Source organism: Amblyomma mixtum, chromosome 1 (genome assembly GCF_055824585.1).
Source record: "Amblyomma mixtum isolate Tamu chromosome 1, ASM5582458v1, whole genome shotgun sequence".
Lineage (NCBI taxonomy): Eukaryota > Metazoa > Arthropoda > Arachnida > Ixodida > Ixodidae > Amblyomma > Amblyomma mixtum.
In genome coordinates this window covers 89,478,477-89,493,900 of record NC_143012.1, presented here as the reverse complement: position 1 = coordinate 89,493,900, position 15,424 = coordinate 89,478,477, and the positions used below count along the sequence as shown (strand labels likewise).

Genomic DNA, 15,424 nt, shown 5'->3' with positions numbered 1-15,424 from the left:
ATGGTTAGGTTCTCACTTTACACTTGTTTCATGTTTTAGATGGCTTTTGTTCATTGAGAAATGAGAGTATTAAATTTTTTAGCTCCTTTTTATATTTTAGCTCCAATGTAGTGGCCTCTTAGTTGTTTTTCCGCGTTCCTGTTGGTTTCACATTTTTTTTCGCAGGTTTTAGTGATCTCTCCTTTGCCTTTTACCATGTTTATGCCTTCATTTCGTTGTTTTATCTGTGCTTCTTGGCGTGTTCGAGATGTCGTGGACAAGGCACGTGGCTCGCGATTTTCGTTTTTTTTTAGGAAAAATTGCACGTCTTTCTGAGTCACTTGTGTGCCGCTAGGCGCTTGGCCATTATCATGGAATGTTTGCGGCGTGCAAAGGAGATAAGCGCACGTGTTTTAAATGTTACGGATGGTTTGGGGTGTGTTGACGGTATCCACAGACGGTATAAAAAGACTGCGGCAATCTTTTCGAATAAAAGTTGGAAGTCTGCGCTTGTGTGTGTTACTGTGTGCTTGCTCCGTCCTTGTTTTGTTCGCGCAGTTTTAAATATGAACGATTCAAAGAAACTAGCCCGCCAGAAGATACTTTTCAACCGTCTTCGTGCGTCTCTTAAGCACGCGGTAAAGTGCAGGGGAGACATTGTGTCACCGTAGCCTGTTATCCATCCTCCTCGGTATTTTAACACTTTGCCATGTATACATGGCTTGTTGCTGCCAACGATAAATATTTTTCTCCACGTGTTCAAGCTACACTTGTTGACTTTCTACCGAAAAGCATCTTGGAATTGTGAGAACGACGCAGATGCTGTGCGACTTCGGCTGGTGGGCCTTTGTGGAAAAACACTTGAAAGCAACCAACAGTCATTGCCGCGCTTGTGAGATGCTTGACAAGTTCATTAAATTGTCAAAAGTTTTAGTGCAATCCCTCAAGGCGGAGTAGGTGGATTCCTTCTGGGGAATTCCCCTAAAACATTTGAACAACGCAGCTCCCACTTCTTTGGGGATTCCCCTAAAACCTCGGGGGATTCCCCTAAAACATTTTAACCACACAGTTCCCAATTTAAGTTCACAGTAGCCGTATGGCTGCGCTCGGGTGGACGCCAATGAGTAACTAATTCCTTATTAAAAGTTCCCTAAAAAAAATTTACGTTTTTCAGCCAGGAGCATTTCCAGAAAAGCATGCGGAAGCTTAAGATTGGTTTTAATTTTATTTGTTTGCTTGTTTTATCAGGAACCATATGCGTTGTTTCAGATTTCAGACAATGAATTAATGACACTTAGAGGACAAAAAATCCTGACACATAACTAGATATTTGCTTCAAGAAATGTTAATGTGGTAAAAGAAATCTTTTCTCTGATATATACACAGAAATACAAAGTATCATTGACCGGCTACCACTTGAAACTGCTGGAAGTGGCATTCGCCTCAACAGGCATGTCAAAGGCAGTAGTCGATTTTCTACAAGCGGTATTCCGTTGCAAGGACCTTCGGGATGAAGCTGTGGCAGTGACAGCATTGTTGCGACGGCAAGTCTCACATTTTGCAGTAATTGTTGACCGAGAGGAGCATTACACTAGGGCCAAAAGAGTACGATATGTCCCCCTATACAATCCGCACCTGTGGTATAGCCCGCAGGCCTCCATTTTGTCAAAAACAAACACTACATGACCCACACCTGGTACATAGTCCCCACCTTATACATATAATCGCATTGACATTTTATGCTACACTGAATTATTTAAACGGAAAGGCAGCCCCAGAGCTAAAAATTCAAAATTTGAACAAATATAGCCCGCAGGCTGTATTCATTACAATACATCTTTATTTTCTAGAAGTAACTGGATGCTCTCTTGAGCTAAAAGCTGCACAAATAGATTGACTACGCCCAAGAGACCATTTACATGACAGCAGCATAATGAAAGCAGTGGACGCCTGACTACTACACAGTAATAAAGACAAGAACATGACAATAAAGGTGACAGATTAGAACAATGGTAATTTTAAATAATGTAACCAGCATTCAAAGAAACACTTTGTAGAACAAGGAAAATTGTGTACGATGCAAGAAGCAAAATGCATAAATCGTAGGTACACAAAATGAGAATGTAATTGCATACCCTCTGTATATTCGTGTTAGTTAAGTTTTGTTGGTATGTTATGGGTTAGTGACTGGTAGGTATAAACCGTACGGAAACGAGGAAGAGCCCGGCATCAGTGTTTCTTGTTTCTACGTTAATATTTCACGTTAATTTACGCTAAATGGACCGCGCCAACGGCCCTGTTTCTACGGACGCCGGCACTGCTGGGACACCAGCCAGCGAGGGTCCTGGTGTCGAGACATAGCTGGGTGCAGGCGCACCCGTCTTATGCCCCAAGCCAGTAATTTCAGTAGCGTGCGCTTGCCTCTGCTTGATCATAGCCTCCGGTATGGCTCGAATATAAGCAGCACTGGCAGCTACCATGGCGCAAGCTTTATCACTTCTGTGCGATAAATTATAGAGAGCACGGTATTCTGCTTGAAGCTCTGCTCCTGTCCTGCTGCCGTTTTGCTGGTGTTGCCTTCGGCAATTAGTTCCATGTTTCTTTTTGGGAGATCTCTGAAAGTTGCTTTCATTATTAGCATTATCGTAGCAACCGCACATTGATTCAATAATTTGCAACGCTGAGCGTATGCTCGGATATCAACGTCAAAATTTCAGCAAGTCCTCAGTTTCATTAAAAAAGGCACCTGAAAGATCCAAAACTAGAATACGCCGCTTCCACATGGGACCGTAACCAAGCTAGCTTATGTCAGGCTCTCGAACTAGTCCAGAACAATGCGGCTTGTTTCAATCTATCTATCATCGCACATTAATCGTAACAAGCATGAAGAACAGTCTTTCATTAGGTGTTTCCGTCTGCGCAGAAATTTCTTTCGTTTATGCCTTTTTTACAAAGTATCAAGCATTCAACTTTAAGAAAGCAGCTCATTGTAGAACCCTCTTATCGCTCATCACGAGTTCACCACAGACATGAGGTTGAATACATTCGTTGTAACACACACGCATTCTTTCACTCGGCGACCACGTCGACTTGTTACTCTTCGACCAAGAAGCCTCACAAATGTTCACTGCTGTAGCAGATGTCGCCGCGTATTAAGGCGGAAGCCTTTAATGCCTCATCGTTGTAAGCAGGAGTTGTCGACAGAAATGTCACGCTTTTCAATTGGTCGAAACGGTCATGATGTCAAAGTGCGCGAATTTCAAACGGCACTAATTGTACTTTGGCTACTAATCATGCAACCAATTAAAGGGATCGTATAGAGATGCTCCAAGTAAGTGGTACTGAGTTTAGTTAATTGCTTACTTAACCAATTCTAGTCAGACCAGATAAATTAATAAAATTCAGTAGCAAATTTGTCGAGCTCGGGAATCGAACCCCGGTCTCCGGAGTGTGAGACGAGCACGCTACCACTCCGCCATGCAAAGCTCGATGTTTTGGCATGAACAAAGGCGCGTCTAGTGAATACGGTGTCTTCGTTCACTCCCATCTTCCTCCCTTCCCGTTACGGCGAGGTTTAGGTGGTGGTGGTGAAAACTTTTAATTGTGAGGTTTAGGTGTCCACTGAGATATGAGAGACAGATGCATTTTAAGGCGAAAGCCTTTAATGGCTCATACTGTCGTGTCCAAGACGTGATAGCAAATTTGTCCGCGTTTCAGATTGGTCGAAACGGTAGTGGCGTCACTGCGCGAGAATTTTGATGGGTGTCCACCGAAACATGAGACAGTACTGCACAATTTCCTTTCCTCAAATACAATTTTCGACTGGTGTCCACCGAGGTATGTGAGACAGTTACTGCATGATTTTCTTTCCTCAAATACAATTTTCATTTTCTTCATTGGGGTCCCTCTTTCTTTTTTCACTCCACTTCCTCCCTTCCTGTGCGGTGCGGTTCAGGTGTCCACCGAGATAACAGAGATTTACAGCTCCATTTCCTTTACTCAAAACGCGTTCCGTTCAAAGGGCAAGGCATCGCGCCGAACGGGTGGTGGCGTTCCATGTACTTCCTGGCAGCGCTACAACACCCTGTCGCGTTCCACTCCTCAAGGCAAAAATTAAGCGCCATTAATTGGCAGTTAATTAATGCACCAACAGAATGTGAAGTGAACAGTGCATCGCAGAATGCATCACTCAGGCTTTCGCCTTTCACCACTTAAGCCGCTAAAGTTCCTGGTAATTTTCACTTCCTTTGCATGTAATACTACTTCAACCCCATCCCCCCTCCGCAATGCTTCGGCGATTGAGGGTATTGTAAATAAATAAATTGGCTCCTTAACTACGCAGTATGTCAGAAACATTTCCAATTTTTCCACATCGAATACTTTTTGTACGCTCAAAGAGAAGAGCAGAAAGCATAGTGTGGCGCGGGTTGACACGAAGGGCGGCTTAGCCTACCCTTGTCTGGACGACAAACCGCAGCGGAGGCTTTGTGGCTACGGCGTTTACCTGCTCCGCACGAGTGGGCATGCTTCCTTTGCATTGCTTGTTATTTCAAAACTTGAAGGATTTTAACCTGGTACGCAGCGGAAGTGCTCCTCTCGTGCTTATGTGCTAAGACCGCCGTGTGCTCGGATTTCAGTGTATGTTAAGTAACTCCATATTCGTTAAACCACTCGTAATGAATGTAGTTAGCACATCTATTCTGTGTAGGCGAGTCCGGGGGGGGGGGGGGGGGGGGTAATAAACAGATAGTCCCTTATGCGAAGCACTACAATAGAATGTTCTTTTGTGAGTGGGTCTGCTTCGCTACACAAGCTGCGATAACCACAGGCAAGAGTACCCTCTCATTCGCATGAAGTGCAGAGCTCTGGTATGCTGACTTAAAGAACATGTCATAATACTTCAAAAACAGGTAGCAACAGCTTCTCATATATGTTACTACTTTTCCAGAAGGTAGATGTGGTAAAGTGTAACCACCTGGCCCACCATTCCACACTTCAGCAATGAAGTGCATGTTGTAGTTACATTAGTAGCAAGAACTAACTTCACCTGGAAAACTTAGTATCGAGCAGCACCTTTCACTTATTGAATCTAATTTGCCTGCGTAAAGTTGTTGGCCGTAACAGCTAACCATGTTTGCATTTCTACCCCATCCCCAATGACTGCGCACTTGCAGTAGTGAAGAAACACAAAGCATAAAGCGCATGCAGCAAATTGGATGGCGGCCATTTCTGCATAGTAGTTTTTCAAAAATTCCCTGCTACTTACTGCGATAAACTGCATAAACCACGTATGCGGCATAATACAGCAGTTCCTGTTCTGTGTAGGTGCAGTGTGTTGCTTCAGGTGTATTCAAAATATTAGAAAGCTCTATATCAATGGAACGAGAGTCCTGCATCAATAAGGGCTATATGCTGCGTGCTGGCCACTGCACGCGTGCTCAGACCGAGCCTTGGTGCCAGTTAAGCGTACAAAGCATACAAGGCAATGACATGAGGACATCAACTCACAAATCTTGCGGAAACAAGAAAACCACAAATAAAGAAGTGTCACCCAAACTCGACGCGCTCACTGCCCGCGCAAGCGGCAACCACACCCTGTCTCATACGCACTTAAATTACTATTTCTGTCAGAGTGAACCGGCTGATACCTTCTCTTTATAAGCTATTTACTTAAACTGGCGAAGGATTTAATTCCTTCGTTCGGCAGAGATCTGCTAAGAGTAGCACTCCCTCTATTCATTCAATTCAAGTGTTAATTGGTTCCTTCTACAATATAAAGTAATTGTATTTCCTGCGCTTGTATAATGGAGCAGGGCTGTATGATAACGTGCGACCTGCGTATCCAGGAAAATATTTCCGTCGCTGATTCCGTTGAATAAAAAATAAAGTCCTCCTCCTGCGTGGCAGGAAGAGAGGGATATACCTCGTCAAAAGCCCTCAGTTCATACCAGTCATTCAGTGCATGCACTCGCGTACATAAATTTGCAATGATACGCTCTCCGAACGTTGGCAGCTTTTGCAAAACTGTTACAGCTGTAATGATTAAGGAAAGGATTCCATGGCCTTTGGGAGTGCCATTTGCATTTTCGTACATCAACTTCAAAACAGCGACCTGCCAAGGCTTAGCCTTCGCAGAAACAGCCGATGCTCCTGATCAATGAAAATACTTTCTCTATATCCCCGTAACTCTTCATTATTTGTTGCGAAACTTCTTTTTAAATATATTCTATTGCAGTGTTATTAAGGTCTGGACACTATACGGAAGCGAAAGTGAAGGTGCGCAAGCCTTTTAATACCATAAATATCGCAACAAGCCGCTATAGACCCCCATTAGCGAAGAAGGACAAGCCCTGCACATACCGTACGCTATCATATTGCATCAGAATAAGATTTTTTTGCGATGTACAGCCAGTGTTTCAATCGCTTATTTATTTGTATAGCTGTGGAAACTTTAACGCGGCAAACGGCGAATTACTTCGCAGAATGTAAGCATTAAGAACCCTCGAAACTATAAGCAAAGTAAGCTGATGTATTCCAAAGCACTGACAATTGTTGCAGCGGTAGTGAAGAGATAGCACTTCCGGCTCTCAACTGAAGATTCAGCAGCTTGATTCTCCGCTAGGCTGCAGCTTTTTTTTTTACAAAATGATTTAAACAGAAGGAAAAGGTTCACTCCTGCACAGTGTGTACGCTGCGTTCTGGCAGCCAGGACGGCTGCGATTTTGGAAAAACACTGAACTACAGGACGAGTGTTCACTCCATCGAAAGGCGTTTGTAGAACTCCGTTACTACTAAGAATGTACGGTGTAGTTTGAGCTTTCATTAATGTCATGGCTTGTTATTCGTACAGGTAACTTACCCCCTTCAGTTTAAACACAGGATTGCACAAATGGAGAATGGGTGACGCTTGAAACATATTTATACAGTATAGAATATTTGTTCTCAATACTATCGGTGTCACGCATCTTTTCCATGTTTTGAAAGGTTAAATGAACGGTTGCTCAAAATTTTCTAACGATCCCGAAATTTGGGAGAGTGGGTTCAAGTTCATCATTACTAAGATCACTCATGCTTAGTAAAATTTCACTAAATTCTAATTTTTAGATACCCTATATTTAAGGGGGTAGTAAAAGTTTTGGAACAAGCAGTCCGCCTTAGTAACATCGCAGCAACATGAAGAGTTAGTAAAAAGCCACACTTGCTGAATTCTTAGTACCGCTCGTAAGATACGTCGGCAAGATACGTGGAATGCAACTTTCTAGCTGGCAGCAGCGGTATATTAATCATCTTGCCAGCGCTGTTGATATGGCCCAGAAGGCACACCCTCTCACAGTAGCGCGAAAAGAAAGAGTAAAATGCTATTCTTCTTTCTTTTTTGTGTCCCCTAATATTTCACAACTGTTTACCAATCCCCTACCAGGAAAGAAATTGCTGCAGATGCGATTTGGTCGGTTGAAAATACGGCGCTGCCTCCGGAAGCGTCTGGGTCAGTTTTTTCAATGCGTAAAGAAAAGCAAGACAACTCTTTTTTTTTCTTCGCAGCTTTCACCGCGTTTTTTTTTTCCAGATAATACAAATGAGCAATCTGGTAGCCAAAGAACACTTGACCTCTGCTAAGTACTCTTCACTGAGAAATGTGGCAGTTTCAAAACCACAGTTATATATTAAGTGATTGTATCGCATAAAACGAATAAAGCTTTATCGAATGCAAAATTTACGAATGGGCAGCTTGAATGAATAATCCCGTTCTTCTAATCACCTATGTGTAGCAGGAATACCTGGACAATCAAAGAAATAAAATCCGAGACAAAAACTATCGGTGTCACTTGTTTACATACCTTGTACATTGTAACTAATTTTCACGCTAAAGCGTTTCCGGGAGTATGTAACTAACACCACTTTGACTTTGAGGTTGTCTGTTTCGAGGACAGTTGCGCCGACTTAATTATAAAGCATTCCTCTTAGCAATACTGATCTAATACTCATCGCTGTCCCAGCAGCTGCAAGAGCCACGCTGAGTTATGCGCTCGTCTACTCAGCCGAAGTACCCGGGTTCGAACCCGACCGCGCCGGCCGCGTTTCGATAGAAGCGGAACGCAAAAGGCGCCCGTGTGTCCTGCGATGTCAGCGCACGTTAAAGATCCCCAGGGGGTCGAAATTATTCTGGAGACCTCCACTACGGCACCTCTTTCTCCCTTTCTTCTTTAACTCCCACCTTCCTCCCTTCCCTTACGGCGCGGTTCAAGGATCCATCGAAATATGTGAGACAGATACTGCGCCATTTACTTTCCTCAAAAACCTTGTTTACCAATTTACCACACTGAGTTACTGGTTCATGGGTTGCCTAATACACGCTTCCGCTACTTTGTACCAGACTACATTAAATTAATTTTATGCAGTTCCCTTTTGTATCCACATTAATGTATGGTTTCTTCGAGGGTACAACTACTCGCCCAAACTTGCCCAAAATGTTTAGTAAGCAGATAAAGGCTGTCAGAATAAATTCTAATGACCATATGATGCACCCAAGAAACCTATATTTGATGACCTTTCATTACAAACACTACCGAACCTGTTCAAATCCCTTGTAATGAAACGTTACCATGCCGGTGTCAAAAACAATGAACATTTCTTAGAAGAATTTGCAACCCTGTTTTCACATGCAAAAAACTTATATCACACGAAGTATTTTGATTTCTACGATTTCCTACACCTGTACTAATTATGACCACCAAATTTTTATTTATTTATTTATTTATTCAAAATACCCCTAAAGGCCCTCATTTGAGGGTATTACATAGGGGGGGGGGGGGGGGGGGGAGTAAGTACAAAGCATTGTTATAAGGTTAAAAATATTGCACTAAAATAAAATAGAAATCACAAAATATTAATCATAAATAGGCATTCACAGAAAGGTTCGCAACAATGCACATAACAGCAAAATTTGAGAAAAAATAACAGCACCGCTAGAAAAAGAAAAAGACGACACTGGAAAAAGTACGCTGAAGTACAAAACAAAAAATATAAAATATAAAGAAGACAAGGCGGAAGAAAGAACGCTGAAAAAAATACCTTTTTAGTGGTTGAAACAGGAGTGCATAAGATGTTGGAATTTATTTACATCAGATTCTGTGGCAATTTCTGATGGCAAAGCGTTCCATTCGGTTATTGTGCGTGGTAAAAAATAATAGGCATAATGGAATGACTGGCAGTTAATGCGTTTAACTTTCTAAGGATGATCGCGACGTGGAAAGATAACTGGCGGTGGCTGAAAGAATTCATCATGAAGGGAAGGATGGTGATAAAGCTTGTGGAAGAGTGATAGACGGGAAATTTTTCGGCGCAGTGCTAAGTTATCTAACTCGGATTTAGTCTTCAATGAGGTGACGCTGGTGTAACATGAATAATCAGAAAAGATGAATCGCGCAGCACGGTTTTGTGTAGGGCTTCGATGTTAGTGATGATATAATTCTGATGAGGATCCCAAATGGCAGACGCGTATTCGAGTTTCGGGCGGATTAATGTGGTGTACGCTAGTTTTTTTACATGTGTCGCGGCCTCTTTTAAATTATGTTTGAGAAGTCCGAAAGTACGGTTAGCGGAGGCAAGAGTGAGATTAATATGATGATTCCATGATAAGTCGGATTGAAGGTTAATGCCAAGATACTTGTAACCTGTGGTGAATTCTACACTATTGTTATCAAGAAAGTAGGCGGTAGGAATACGTGGCTTGTTGGTGAAAGACATGAGCTTAGTTTTGGAAAGATTTAAAGGCATTAACCAATTAGAACACCATGTGCTTATCGCTTCAAGATCAGACTGCAGTGGCTGGCTGTCATTGTTACAGGTTATACATCGATAAAGCACACAATCGTCAGCAAATAGTCTGATTCTGGACGTCACGCAATTGGGTAAGTCGTTAATATAGATGAGGAAAAGTAAAGGTCCCAGTACACTGCCTTGTGGAACTCCAGACGTAACATTAGCGTAACATGAGTTAGAGTTGTTAACTGATGTGAACTGGATTCTAGATGAGAGAAAATCTGCTATCCATGCAATAATATTAGGGTGAATGTTCAGTTGGGAAAGTTTAAGCAACAACCTTTGGTGCGGAACGCGATCAAATGCTTTAGAAAAATCTAAAAATATTGCGTCAACTTGAAAACCAGCGTCAATCAGTGCATGAATATCGTTAATAAAAGCGGCAAGTTGGGTGTCGCATGAGTAGCCCTTGCGAAAACCGTGCTGATGATCGAAGATAATGTTATGATCTTCAAGGTAGTTGATGACCTGAGTATGTATAATATGCTCGAGTAATTTACAAACTGTACTTGTCAAGGAGATGGGACGATAGTTAAGCGGAGAAGCACGATCACCTGATTTGAAAATGGGTATTATCTCAGCTATGCGCCAGTCGTTAGGAATGGTGCCAGTTGATAGCGATTGGGAAAATAATGCGGTTAACATGGAACAAATGCTATGTGATGTATTCCTTAAAATTTTATTATTGAAGCCCATATGATCAGAGCTAAAAGATGTTTTGAGATTGTTTAGTAGAGATAAAACACCAGGCTCACTGATGACTATCTCGTCCATAGTTAGTCCCACTAGTGCGCTTAATGTAGGCAAGCAAGTAATGTCTTCATCTGTGAACACAGTTACAAACGCATCGTTAAGAAGTTGAGCGCACTCTGAATCAGGGATGGGAACACCAACAGAATCTGTAAGAGTGATGTCAGGTCGAATTACTGGGTTTACCACACGCCAAAAACGCCGAATATTATTTTTCAGCATGGAAGACAAGTCATGAGAAAAAAAGTTGCGCCGAGTAGATTTTAATAGTGCCTTATAATCCCTTTCACATGCTCTGTATTTGTCATGTGAACTCACAAGACCATTCAGTTTTGCCTTTCTGTATAGTTTATTTTTGTTGTTCAGCCGCCGAAGAGGGTTGGTAAACCAAGGAGAACTGCTATCACAGGTAATGGTTAACATGGGAATGAACTGGTCGATGAGATCATTGAGGGCAGTTTTAAAAAGGATCCAGTTCTGTTCTATAGAGCGAGAGCAGAAATCATGCAAAAATTTATCAGAAAACATTAATAATTCTGCATTAATTGCATCAAAATTTGCTTTGCCGTAACATCTTACTTTCTTTTTAGTAGTGATCTTTTTACTAGCGCGAAATTTAATGTACCCAGTGATAACATCGTGGTCAGAGATGCGTTCCTCATGAGTTATGCCTGAAAATATATCAGTTTTGTTTGTGAGAACTAAATCAAGTACATTGGAAGAGGCTTTAGTTGATCGTGTTGGTTGGTTAATGAGTTGTGTTAATGAAAAATCAAGGCAAGTGCTGAGAAAAGAATGTGCTTCTGCATCTGTGTCCACTACGGAAAGTGTTGACCAATTAATTCTTGGAAAATTAAAATCTCCAAATATAATAACAGCGGAATTGGGAAAACACGCATACATTTCACTGAGCACCCGATGATATTCATCTGAAAACGCACCAGACATGTCGGGAGGACGGTAGAAAACGCCGATGATGACACGAAATGCACCATCATTCAAAGAAACCCAAACACATTCAAGGAAAGAATCGATAACGATAGGTGTGGCAATGAATTCTTCCTTTATCGCGATGAGAACACCGCCCCCCCTTCGCAATTGTCTATCGCAGCGAAAAAATTTGAAATTGCATGCACTGGTAAAGATGTTGACATCATGAATAGTGTCGTTCAACCACGTCTCAGTTAGTACCACTAAAGAAGCTTGACATGAATCGATGAAAGATGATAGTGCAATACCGTTAGCTACAACACTTCTAATGTTGGTGTACAAAAACAGCCACTCGTTATCGTTACCACAATGTAATTTGGCAGGTGAGGTGGTCGATGAACTGAGGTTAACGGAAACGGAGGGAGGACGTCATTCGCCATCCTCGCGCCCTGATACAAGAATGGCTCGACTTTCGTTGGCGTTCCACATGTAAAGATCATCGTTAACGAAGAGCTTGTTGAAAACGAGTCGCACTTTATCCCCATCTTTCTTAATAGATTTTGAAAACTGGAGAAGCTTCCGTCGCTTTTCGCGAACGGCTTCGGAGTAATCGCGCGAGATGCTTAAATTCGTGTTTTTTAACTTATAGCCGCGGCTCGTGACAGTGTCAACTTCCCTTTCATTAAAAAATTTGGCTATGATAGGCCGCTTTTTCTCGGAAGAAAAGCGGCCCACGCGATGTGCTCTGGAAACAGATTCAACAGTAAGCCCAAGTTTTTCTTTACAAAAGTCATTTACGAGACGTTCAGACTCCTCCCAAGTTTTCGACTTCTCTGGATCATCTATACCGTAAAATAGAACATTGGATCGCCTGGAGCGATTTTCAAGGTCGTCAATTTCTTCCTGTACAATTGCGATACCCTTGTCACTGTTCACCACGAACTCAGCAGATGGTGCGGTTGCAAATTTCTGCTCTAGATCGTGAACTCGCTTTGTTAGTCAATTTTTAAGTCTGCGTGAATCTGAAGCACTTTGTTGACAGAGTCTTGAAGGACTGCATTGCTAGCTTCAAGGCGTAAGATGGAACCAGCCACAAGGTCCAGCTTTTCCTCTTGAGCCTTAGTCATGGGTCCCGGGTTTAGCTCAACATCGCCTCCCAAAACTAGCAGACACCATAAATAGGATACACCAGCGCGGAAACTTTTCAAAACATGAGGTGGCCACGACACCGCTAAAAGACAGACGTCATCGTCACGGTAAGAATAAGCGTCATAGTAACCAACCTGTAGATACATCAGTGGTGAGCGTGGGATCGCAGTGGCGGTGCCGTGGCCCAGAGGGTCGTCGAAAGGCGCGCACTTTTGTACCGCCCGATCAGCACTCCGAGTCCCGCGTTGCCAGACGGAATCAACCACTGCGTCCAGAAGTGGCGGAGCATCCAGAATAGGTGAAGCAGGCAAAAAGCATGTTGATAGGCCGCAGTCAGTTGAAGTACACGCGCCGAGCTGGGAGCTTGTATCGCTGAGCCATTCCGCCTTGTGCATCGTCCATGGCCGGCCCGAGAAAATCAGCAGCAGGACCTGCAAAAGCAGCAGTAGCGGCTTAGGCATGCTGTCCACAAGCAGAGTGCCGTGCCCTCTGAAGTGGCCCATGTCTCGATGCTCCTTTAATACTGTTGGTGCCGATGACGTCACTCCACGAGGCAGATGATCCACCAATGCGTCGGCAACAATTCGGTCGGCAAGATGATGCGGCAAGTGTGACTACTACTTACTACTACTTACAACTTACTACTACTTACTACTACTTACTACTACTTACTACTACTACTTACAACTACTTACTGCCACAAACTCTTAGTGCCTCCGTTAACGCGCCAAAGTAACCTACACAGCAGTCTATGCATTGTTCAGGAAGTTATGGTGAACATTTGCAATTTTGTGCCCACAATTTTAGGCCTGTTACCTAATGTATGTGGTTTTTATATAATTCCATCGCTAAGTCAGAAGAATGGCCTGAGGGGCGAGTTGGTGCATGATGAAATGAACGGCGGCGCAACAAGAAGAACACAACAAGAGAGGGGACACCACATGCGCACACTACCAACTGTTTATTGCATGGAAAGGTGGCATATTTATACATACAGCTCAGGCATGACACTCATCGCATTATCGCACAGACCCAACACGTGGAAAAGAAACAGCAACATCAGGATAAAAGACAAGAACCCTTAACCTCTGCAGAAAAAACTAAAAGATTTTGATAACAGAACTTTGAGCAGGCCATCTCGTAGCAAAAGCAGAGTCAACAATCGTAGCAAAAGCAGAGTCAAACAAAAGAAGCAAAAGCAGTCAAAAAAAAAAAAAAAAAATACAATCGTAGCAAAGGCAGCGTCAAACGTGTAAAGCAAAAGCAGTCAGAACCCAAGAAACAACAAAACGAAAAAAAAAAAAAAAAAAAAAAAAAAAACAGTAACAAAGTTAACAACCCGCCTAAAACAAACAACAGACGGCCGCTAGAAATGCAGGGCTGAAAAGATGCACAGCACATGGCGTTACAAAAAACTGTCAAGAAAGGACACTTCATTTCTACGGAGGGATACTGAGGAGTCGCTAACACAAGTGCTTCCCTTCTTATTGATCATAAAGGCCTCAAGAATTTCGCGTGCCACCTGATCGCGACTCCTGCCGAGAATCCTTATTCCGTTAAGCACCGGCTCACACTTGCAATCTTTACAATGTAGGGGCAAATTCGACCCTCCTCCGTTTTCTAACGACTTTTCGTGTTCTCGTGTTCTGTCGTTAATGCAGCGACCTGTCTGGCCTATATAGACCCCCCCGCAGGTCAGTGGGATTTCGTACACCACTCCGACGGCACAAGAAACGAAATGCTTGCCGTGCCTCTTTCCGCACATGGCTTTCTTCTCTTCGCTGATCCGCGAGCATAACCCGCTCAGCTTTCTTGGCGCAGAGAAAACGACAGGAACGTCGTACCGGCCAGCAACTTTCTTCAAGTTGTGCGCCACACGGTGTATATAAGGGACCACTTGTGGTCGCTTTGATCCCGGCTGAGCATGGAATTTTTTCTTCTTTCCTTTTATTTTTTGAAGGAGGGTCTCCGCTACGCTACAAACAACAGAACACGGGAAGCCAGCCATTTGAAGCCTTTCGATCTGATTGTTAAAGCTAGCCTCAGCCATGTGAGCACAGGACTTAAGCAATGCGGACTCGAGGCAAAGTGAAGCGATCGCCCTTTTTACTGTCTTAGAGTGCGCTGATCCGTACGGAAGAAGTTCCTTTTTTGCTCGTGGGGAATACATCCAACAAACACGTCCTTGTAAAAACTTGATATTAATATCTAAAAACTGCAAGCTGTTGTTGTCAGGAAGTTCGTGAGTAAGTTCGTGAGTAAAGGGCTGGCTTTTACTCACGAACTTCCTGACAACAACAGCTTGCAGTTTTTAGATATTAATATCAAGTTTTTACAAGGACGTGTTTGTTGGATGTATTCCCCACGAGCAAAAAAGGAACTTCTTCCGTACGGATCAGCGCACTCTAAGACAGTAAAAAGGGCGATCGCTTCACTTTGCCTCGAGTCCGCATTGCTTAAGTCCTGTGCTCACATGGCTGAGGCTAGCTTTAACAATCAGATCGAAAGGCTTCAAATGGCTGGCTTCCCGTGTTCTGTTGTTTGTAGCGTAGCGGAGACCCTCCTTCAAAAAATAAAAGGAAAGAAGAAAAAATTCCATGCTCAGCCGGGATCAAAGCGACCACAAGTGGTCCCTTATATACACCGTGTGGCGCACAACTTGAAGAAAGTTGCTGGCCGGTACGACGTTCCTGTCGTTTTCTCTGCGCCAAGAAAGCTGAGCGGGTTATGCTCGCGGATCAGCGAAGAGAAGAAAGCCATGTGCGGAAAGAGGCACGGCAAGCATTTCGTTTCT

General features: G+C 43.1%; 1 pseudogene; it reads right to left on the bottom strand.

Moving 5' to 3' along the window:
* Positions 1-11,910: 11,910 nt before the first annotated feature.
* Positions 11,911-13,133, bottom strand: LOC149367159 (uncharacterized; annotated as a pseudogene).
* Positions 13,134-15,424: the final 2,291 nt, after the last annotated feature.